Genomic DNA, 10739 nt, shown 5'->3' with positions numbered 1-10739 from the left:
GGCTGTGGAAGGTGGGTTGTAGTGTGTTTATTATACTGACCTGAGTGGGCTGTGGAGGGGCAGTTGTACAGTGTTTATTACACAGATCTGGGTGGGCTGTGGAAGGTGGGTTGTAGTGTGTTTATTATACTGACCTGAGTGGGCTGTGGAGGGGCAGTTGTAAAGTGTTTATTATACAGACCTGGGTGGCTGTGGAAGGTGGGTTGTAGTGTGTTTATTATATTGACCTGAGTGGGCTGTGGAGGGCAGTTGTAGAGTGTTTATTAAACAGACCCTGGGTGGGCTGTGGAAGGTGGGTTGTAGTGTGTTTATTATACTGACCTGAGTGGGCTGTGGAGGGGCAGTTGTAGAGTGTTTATTATACAGACCTGGGTGGGCTGTGGAAGGTGGGTTGTAGAGTGTTTATTATACTGACCTGAATGGGCTGTGGAAGGTGGGTTGTAGAGTGTTTATTATACAGACCTGGGTGGGCTGTGGAAGGTGGGTTGTAGAGTGTTTATTATACTGACCTGGGTGGGCTGTGGAGGGGCAGTTGTAGAGTGTTTATTATACAGACCTGGGTGGGCTGTGGAAGGTGGGTTGTAGTGTGTTTATTATACTGACCTGAGTGGGCTGTGGAGGGGCAGTCGTAGAGTGTTTATTACACAGATCTGGGTGGGCTATGAAAGGTGGGTTGTAGAGTGTTTATGGTACAGACCCAGATGGACTGTGGAAGGTAGGTTGTCAAGCGTTTATTACACAGACCTGGATGGGCTGTGGAAGGTGGGTTGTAGTGTGTTTATTATACTGACCTGAGTGGGCTGTGGAGGGGCAGTTGTAGAGTGTTTATTACACAGACTTGGGTGGGCTATGAAAGGTGGGTTGTAGAGTGTTTATTATACACAACTGGGTGGGCTGTGGAAGGTGGGTTGTAGTGTGCTTATGGTACAGACCCAGATGGACTGTGGAAGGTAGGTTGTTGAGTGTTTATTATACAGACCTGGGTGTGCTATGAAAGGTGGGTTGTAGTGTGTTTATTATATTGACCTGAGTGGGCTGTGGAGGGGCAGTTGTAGAGTGTTTATTACACAGACTTGGGTGGGCTATGAAAGGTGGGTTGTAGTGTGTTTATGGTACAGACCCAGATGGACCGTGGAAGGTACGTTGTCGACTGTTTATTATACAGACCTGGGTGGGCTGTGGAAGGTGGGTTGTAGTGTGTTTATTATACACAACTGGGTGGGCTGTGGAAGGTGGGTTGTAGTGTGTTTATTATATTGACCTGAGTGGGCTGTGGAGGGGCAGTCGTAGAGTGTTTATTATACAGACCTGGGTGGGCTGTGGAAGATGGATTGTAGTGTGTTTATTATGCTGACCTGAGTGGGCTGTGGAGGGGCAGTTGTAGAGTGTTTATTAAACAGACCTGGGTGGGCTGTGGAAGGTGGGTTGTAGTGTGTTTATTATACAGACCTGGATGGGCTGTGGAAGGTGGGCTGTAGTGTGTTTATTATACAGACCTGGGTGGGCTGTGGAAGGTAGGTTGTCGAGTGTTTATTACACAGACCTGGGTGGGCTATGAAAGGTGGGTTGTAGTGTGTTTATGGTACAGACCCAGATGGACTGTGGAAGATAGGTTGTCGAGTGTTTATTATACACAACTGGGTGGGCTGTGGAAGGTGGGTTGTAGAGTGTTTATTATACTGACCTGAGTGGGCTGTGGAGGGGCAGCTGTAGAGTGTTTATTATACAGACCTGGGTGGGCTGTGGAAGGTGGGTTGTAGTGTGTTTATTATACTGACCTGAGTGGGCTGTGGAGGGGCAGTTGTAGAGTGTTTATTACACAGACCTGGGTGGGCTGTGGAAGGTGGGTTGTAGAGTGTTTATTATACAGACCTGGGTGGGCTGTGGAAGGTGGGTTGTAGTGTGTTTATTATACTGACCTGAGTGGGCTGTGGAAGGTGGGTTGTAGTGTGTTTATTATACAGACCCAGGTGGGCTGTGGAAGGTGGGTTGTAGAGTGTTTATTATACAGACCTGGGTGGGCTCTGAAAGGTGGGTTGGAGTGTGTGTAGAGGGACCAGGGTGGGTTATGGTGGGTTGTAGTGTCTGTACACTGTTGAATGGGATATGGAAGTAGGTGTGTAGAGTGACCTGGGTGGGCTAAAGAGTGTGCATTGTGCAAATATTTGGATGAGCTATAAAAGGTGTTATGTAATGTACAGGTAAGTAGAGAGACTTTTGGTGGGCTATGGAAGGTGGGTTTAATATGTGATGTGTGTTGATTGTACTGTGTAGGATTTGAAAGTTCTGGTCTAGTGTGTGCATTATAGAGAGAGAATATTGATGCGAGTAGACGGTGTGTAAAATGGCATGTGATGGCAGCAGATGATTCTCCATAGAGAGGAGAGCTGTGTTTTGATGAGAAAACACACCAGACTGCTTCAGCATCTTCTCAACATTCCACTCAAGCTCAATGGCTCCATCAAATTGGTCCAGTTGTTTGGGGTAAACAGTTTCTATAAAATAGAACAATACACTACTTCTTGTATCCTGTAAATATTGTTAGTAAGGATGGCACAGACTAAAGCCATTGTAAGCAAGACTGTAGTGCAGTGGGACACTTTGAATGGGACTATGGCTTCACAATAAACATATGTAATGATTAGTGTGTACTTACAGTTGGTATACAGCGTCATAGTGCTCTACACTAACTGACTTGCACAATTGCACAGTATTACATGACAAACTACACTTGGTCACATACATGACAATGCCATTGTTTATATGCACACATATTTAATACTAATTATAATAAGGCATAAAATTATAGTTGTGTTAATTTGTTTTAGCAGTACTGGATACAAATGTTTAATATTTTACTCTTTTATATATTAATAGAAAATAAAAGCTTTTTAATAAAAATATTGAGAGAATGATACCTGAGGACTGTCTGGAAACATAGTCATGTAGCGCTGTTCTACAACAAGTACCAAGCTCGGGTCAGAGAGAATGCTCCCCACGGGTATCCTACATTTGGTGACAATTGTTTGTTTGGGACTTGAAACTATGAAAGAGTTTCCTGCCTGTTGAACTTGAGCTCAATACATAAAGTATTGGTAATTTACGGTACTTAACACACTTACAAAGCATAAATGATATGAACTTAAACAAGTGTCACCTTAAAAGAGGAAATTGTAACTTTTAGCCTGAAGGGGATAGTGCAACTATTGATTGACCCCTATCAGTATGATAGCTCAGGCGGGGCGCCTTACTTCCCTTCGGTAAAGCGACTGAGTGAAGTAGCAGTAGATAAAAGAGCGGTGGAATTCCGTCCTGCAACAAGGAGGCACATTACCTACACTCTAAGGATTCCCTCATCGTCATACGACTGTAAAATTGTTAAACACGACTTTAAGCCCCAAGCCCTCACTCACTCACATGGCTATACCATCTAACGAACAACATATCTTTACTTTTCCAAAAAGCCAGGAAAGAAATTTAATATTATGCTTTCAGCACTTCTAATAAATGTCCCAAAAATTAGAAGAATTTGGGTAACTAAAATGTTAACAGAGCATGAGCTATGGAACATGTCTTTGTGTTCTGTTCCCCATGTGTGCAAAACCTGAGCTCAGTACACACCGTACATATGCCTGCATGTTGACTAATAAATTGATTTGCTTACGCAATGGCACCAAGTTTTGTAGTTCGAGGAAACTGTCTGGAGTAAACCACCAGTCTTGGGCATGTTTATATTATGTTAGAATGCAAGGCACAGGGTATTGAATGAACGCAAGACTGCTCAACAGCACCCTGAGATACTGCATACCGTGACCTATACCAAGTGCCTATGATGTTTGGGAAAGCTGAGATTGCCTGCAAGCACCGGGATTGAACCTACACTTTGTTTGTCTGTGAGTTAGAGTCAAGCTGCTAACCATGCTTCATGTAGCTGTGTGCTATTACAAGACAACTTGAGGTATCCATCTACGGGTATGTTGTAGTTGCACCACCCACAACTGTCCCCATTGATGCTTGCCATATGTATGAAGGATGATGACTGAATGGTATGTGTTGACGACGGAAATGAAGAGTACCTGATTAAGTATACTAGTATATGTACCTGTAATGTAAGGATACAGCAATTATATTTATGCATTACAGGTGAGCCAACAATAAAAGTTGAAAGAAGGAATAAAAATAAACTTGAAAATTAACCATTTTATTTTGTGATTTTCCTGTTTTTGAAGGCTTTTGGATAACATAAATATGTCTTAAACAATTACTGGAACAATCCACATGTGCCACAAATTAGATGATTTTTGAGTTTTATATTTGCACTGCCCTAAAACATTAGAAAAAAAAAGAAGATTTTGCCTGTAAAACAGAAAAAATTGATGAGGCATAAAGACTCAAAAGTATTGTACATCTGGATACGGTTCAGAGGCCTCCAAGTTGCTCTAAAGATGTACAGGAGAAACAGACGGCAGAAATAGTTACCTGTTGTAATTCTAATTTGATAATATAAAAGAATACCAGTAAGTTAATGACCATGCAACCTGATGAAGAACTGAGTAATGATTTGTTCACTCAAGCCAAGATGACAAAATTGAATATTATATTCAATTATTATTTTAAATAAAATGACAAACTTTATTCGAATGAAGTGATGATTTACAAGAAAACTGATGGATTGTATTACATGTGTTACGACCCAAACTGTCTGTATTACAAAGAAATGGCTTGTTCGAAATACACGACAGTTTAGCCGCACAAAAAAGTAACCAAAACCAGCAGATTTTATTTTTCAACAAATTTATTAGGTTTAACAAGAACAGATAACAAGACTTACACAAATACTAAAGTACTTAAGTTTAACAAGAAAGGATAGCAGTATCTATACAAATACTAAAGTACTTACATGTACAACGGTGTCGAGTCCAAACGCACGCATATACTCCATAATGCTTAAAAATGCACAGAGGCAATATTCACAAGAGGGAAAATCCACAGTATAACTGAGTGTATGACGAAATATACACAAAATTCCACAGACAGTGTCCGTGTACTAATAACCACTGTGTACACAAGAGCACAAATTAAATATACAAGTTCAGACTGAACAAGTGCTCGGTGGAGATAGGTTATAACAAAACCAGAGGCTATAAAGACACCAAAATTCAGCACAAAAGGCCTACTAAAGTAACACACAGCGAAAGCATCCAAAACTCTCAATTCTCCATTCTCCTCCTTTGACCTGCTTTCATAGGTCTTATATAGACTGGTGGAATTTTCTAGAATAAGAAAATTCTTGAACACTTGTAAACAAACAGGCCCTGAACTGAGCGTATTCTGGAACATTCTAAGGCAGAGGCAGACAGCAGGCCCTGAACTCAGCATATGTAAACAGTGGCAAGCTAAATTTAGACGCTGACGGCAGTTGTTCATATAACACATGCACCGAGATTAAAACCAAATGAAACAGCAAGCTTCAACAGAGGTGATTTAGACTACCTGTGCAGAAACAAGGTTTGCGTCACAAATGGTGAAAATATAAAATGAAGTGTGAAGTGTTCATGAAAGATGGCAGGATTAATTGCAGATGATGGATTTATCTGTCTCTAGTCACCCCAAAATGTTGACTTCTGTTGTACTCCGGGGAGGAATGGAGAGGATCTGAAAAGAAGAATATATGGTGTTTTAAAGCATAATACCCAAGCAGAATTTGTTGCATGAACAGCATTTATATCTAAAACCATCTGGCACTGGGCTGATGTGAACAGGTGTCAAAAATAACTAAGAACACATAATGTGGGTAGTGTGTGCACTACATAATAACAACTAGCTCTGGAGGAATGCACCTAACTGAAGCTAATGAGGCAATCATGAGCACTGACCCAGGAGTTGAAGAGTCAGTTGTGCAGTGCATAATTTAATTTGGCTTTTAGGATTTGCAAGTAAATTGCATGTTTTGTTGAATTTGGCCGAATGCTCCTAATTTATTTATCTGATAGTTTTTTAATGCTGTACCGAAGACTTGTGAACTCATATAATGTTCATGAGTATTATGGGTTAATGAAATGGGAGTGCCCATGGAAAACCACAATTTATTTATTTGGTGTTTTACGCCATACTGAAGAATATTTCACTTATACGACAGCGGTCAGCATTATGGTGGAAGGAAACTGGGCTCGAAACCCACCATTATCTGCCAGTTGTTATCAAACCTTGCCACCTAGGACTGCAGAGGACATGAACTGACCGCAACTGCATTGGTGACAAGCGAATAGCTTTGAATACAGGCAGCTGACTAGGGCCATACATGAACTCTGTTAAAACTACAGCTGAGAGGAGATTGAGATGGGTGAGTATTATGATGCTGCTAGTTTATTTACTTATTTGATTGGTGTTTTACAATGGACTGAGGAATATTTTACGTATTTAAAAGCAGCAAGCATTATGGTGGAAACCGGTGAGAGTACAAGGGAACTAAGTTCACAAATATAAGCCAATTATTTGATGACATGCTTTGACTGAATAGACACACAGATGAACAAACTGTTTCACAGACCAAATATACGCACCATCTGCAAGTGAAATTTAGTGACACCAATTTTGTTCGCATCTGCAAACAATAACATTGATGGCTGCTGTGGTTTTACTGTCTATACTGTAAATGTATTGGCAACCATTACACTTTATACTCTATGGCTTGCAATAATGGGTTAAATGCTAAACTGTAACAGATTAAAGCAACTGTGTCACACTTTTATTACAAGAATGACATTTGGAAGTACCGGTGGTGGGAGAATTTATTTACATAACTCACTCACATGTACTTGTGTTTTACGAAAGGTGAATGTCAGCACTTGGCTTACATCATGGTTGACAAGGATCTTGAAGATGCCTTTGAATGAATCTGTAATATAATAAAGCTGGAGGTAAGAAAACTATGTACAACAATTTTTTGGGCAAATGGAATAATATTATGTAGTGGATATATATATTTATCAGAAAAGACATGATAACCTTAAGTGAAAAGATCACTTTGGTGTATTTATGTATTTGTTAGCTTGATTACACATATATTTTGTAAAAGTCTTGCCTACACGATTTACATACATTATGCTAAGGGAGGGCATGAAATGACCGCTGATGCTGCAAATGGTTGTGCCTTGAATAATATTTAATGTGTTACTGTGACAAAAATGTAACCACAAGCACAGTTAACCACATATTTTGAAAGGATTTTATCTGAATTAACTGGTTTGGTGTGAGAATTGACAGTAAACAAGAACTATTGTTACTAATTAACTGAAATGCCTGCAGCTATACAGTGCATGTACATGTAGCAACAAGTAACATAAAATTGTGAGGAGGAAACCAGTGCAGAGAGACAAGTTAACAAGATGGATTACTAATACTGGCACAGTTTCTTGGATCTACATATACACATTTAACCAAATTGACGCAATTTTATGATTGATAAGAAGAACCATGACGAAGTTGCACTGATGGAGAGGCAATATGATGAACAGTGAAACAATGATATACATATGAAAGTGACCTTACTTGATTTTGGTTTGAAGCAATACCGAAGGCCGTGTGTAGAAAAAACTAGAAGGTTGTGATGCAAAACTTTACAGGTAACATTTTATGAAATGCAACTAAAATTGATGCTTGGGAGTTTTGAAGTGTGCGAATGAAAGAAATTGGTATGAAAACAAAAGCTTTTTATTGGTAAACTGTGATATTTTTGCTCAGTATGTCAGCTAGTTTTAATACAGTTTGATTAGTTTGGGTGTGCAACAGTTTCAGAGATGAAACTTTGGCCAGCAGCTGGTGAGCTTTGCCACATGCAACACACAGGTTCTGACTGGCAGTGCTAGACAAGTGCATTCTGTGTTGTGTGAATGTTACTTCTGAAACCAACTTGATAACGACCACACAAGCATGGTCGACAGATTATTGTCATGCTTAAGGAGCCATAAAAACCAAGAGTGGGAAATGTACAATTGCCTTCCAAACTGGGGTGGGTATATGTATCTTGTGCATGCTAGCAACTGGAAGGCAAGCACCTTAATCATTGGGCCACTGCCTGCAACCTACAATATACTGTTTGAAGGCAAATGTTTTGTAACCAACCTCAAGTATTACCTCAGCACCAGGAGTGGTGTAGACCACTTGTTGCAACTTTGAGTGCAATTGGGAAGTGCCTTTGTTTGCAAAACTAGTAGCATATACAGACATTGTAGCTCACTTGTTGACTGTGGCCATGTTTACATGTTGCTATGTATTTTACAATGATTTGCAACATCATAACGAAGAACATAAACAGATAATGTAACAGGAGTTTAAGGTTGAAAAGGCAAAATAGGTGGCTGTTGATAAACTTGAAAGATGATGTGTACTTACCAATGTTGCATAAAAGGTGAAAAGATTGGCCTACCCCATATTGACAAGAATGCTCAGGATAAGTAAACCTGAAATTTAAAAAAAAGGTACATGTAAATTATGCTTTTTTTCACCGAACACGTACTGCATGTATGATAAAAGGAACCTCAAGTTATAAGAGATTTGTATTTAAGATAAACTTTATATTATTTAATAAATGTGATAACAACGAAGTATACAACGATTAGTTGCATACTTTAGATTAGTTAGGAAAATGACCAAGCCTCTGGTTATAAAACAATTGGAACACTATGGATATATTACAAGAGAAGGCTTTAATCAAGAGCATGTATGAGCAACACAAGCAGTATGAGGCTTACAGAAAAAGTGTAATGGTGTAAGAATGCAATAAAAACAAACGAACAACAATATGTTATGCTAAACTTAGAACTGCTACCAAAGGGCTCGCCTGTATGAGACACATGAAGGCAAAACTTCAGCCCAATGCATAAAAAACTGAAATCGTGAATTTGGTAATTTACAGTAATTAATATGCTCAAGGAGATTTATATGTATGTAAAACTTCAGGTCAATACATGACATACTTTGTAAGATACCAACCCTAACACTTGTTTAACTGTGATTCTATTATACAATACACTAAGTCAGGTATTCAGTAATTTACAGTATTTAATATGCGCACACCCAATCTATGATGCAATATCCCCCACCTGATATTGTGCTCTACAAGTGTGCAAACCTTGAGCTCAATACCTGCAGTACTTTTTAAGGTACCACCTCCTAACATTTTGTTTAACATTGTTTTCTCCATTACTGGATGCAGATGCTGATGCCCAGGGTATGACATAAGCTACAAAGTATAACCATAGAGGCTGCTGATAATAGAAGCTGCAATACATGGGCATAATGATGCCAGAGAACAACAAAAGCCATTTTAGGAAAAAAAAAATAACAAAAATTCAATATGTAAAAGATGTACATATATACAGCTATGCACAAGCCACAGATGTGTGAACATAAAAACAAAATATGTTTAGAACCTGGAAATTTGTATGATTTTAATACAGCCATGAGATTGAAATAATACACAAATACTAACAGAACTGAGAAACAACAACTGAAGCAGTATGTTGATTAGAACCTGCATTGGTAATACATGACAAGTTTATAGCCTTATGATGACCCAGTTAATGGTTTTGGGAACCAGAATAATATAGTTTCTGTACAAAGAGAGTTAAGCTTAGCATAGATTTTCGGGACATAGTTTACATGTATGAAACTTAAACACAAAAGTGACACAGGCGTAAAGTAGACATTCATATAACATGATCTAAAGGAATATACAAGTGTCAAGGAAACACAGACACAACTGAGATCAAAATACTGGGAAGAAACACTATGGAACAGATTACTTATATATTTTAGATAGAATAGTCCAGTGCAGATAGAGTGAAGGAGATCATTTTGTCTGCTGTCATACATCAGACAGAATGTTTAAGCAGTTGAACCTGGAATACAAGGGATTACTGTAAAGTACTTATTATTCTCTGGAATTTATTTTCGTGGGTTTTCTCCAAAACTATGTCTGCTGGAATTAATTTTTGCGTATTTAAGAGAATACTAAAGACAAATCTTAAAATCTTAAATTTTCCAAGGTAAGATATGGCCCAAATTATTCAAGCACGTCAAACATGAATCATCATGGGTGGCTTTAATCCTCCTTTGTTTCCTGCAGTGTCGCTAATCCTTGTGATCTGGATCATAGATTAAAACAATGGGGGATGCTTTAACACTACGTAAGAAGATTACCTTCGCACCTACCGTGAGCAGTACTCAAACAGGTGTCACTTCTTTTTGATTCACTGATGAGTACTTTTAAACACCTGGCAAAGTGACCTGTCACATTTTGAGCAGTTTAACACAAAACATATGAATTCACCATTATCGGCGCCAATCACTCATTCTTTATCAAGCAACATGGTAAGTTTTGCATTTTTTTCAGTGTTGATCGTCCTCTGTAGCAGGTTAGAAACCGCAAACATTGCCGTAGCTGTCAAACGGCCATTGTGTTGTACACACTTCACAGTTTGTTAGAACTCATTGGATCACAGGAGAGACACAGCCAATGACATAGCGCGTATCAGAGCGACATTCATTAGAAGCCAGATCATGCTAGAATGTACTTTTCTTTCACTTTACTGGCACAGTGAAGACTGATCTAACTACAGACGAATGAACTCCCACTTTGTTTTATACCAACAAAGCCTTAGCATCAGAGTTTGTACATATTTAAACCATAATTTACCTTCCCTACTGTAAAAAAATTTAGCTGGCCCACCGGCTTT

At 39.0% G+C, this 10739-nt stretch overlaps 1 long non-coding RNA gene across 1 annotated transcript; it reads right to left on the bottom strand.

Annotated features, from left to right (window-relative positions):
- Positions 1 to 4862: 4862 nt before the first annotated feature.
- On the bottom strand, positions 4863 to 10063 carry LOC135476765 (uncharacterized). Its single transcript, XR_010445130.1, has 3 exons — positions 8395 to 10063; positions 6813 to 6898; positions 4863 to 5655 (listed from the first exon to the last, which is right to left on the bottom strand). It is a non-coding gene; the product is annotated as an uncharacterized LOC135476765 (long non-coding RNA).
- Between the last annotated feature and the right edge of the window lie 676 nt (positions 10064 to 10739).

The sequence above is a fragment of the Liolophura sinensis genome, chromosome 10 (genome assembly GCF_032854445.1).
Source record: "Liolophura sinensis isolate JHLJ2023 chromosome 10, CUHK_Ljap_v2, whole genome shotgun sequence".
Lineage (NCBI taxonomy): Eukaryota > Metazoa > Mollusca > Polyplacophora > Chitonida > Chitonidae > Liolophura > Liolophura sinensis.
This window is presented reverse-complemented; position numbering and strand designations above follow the sequence as displayed.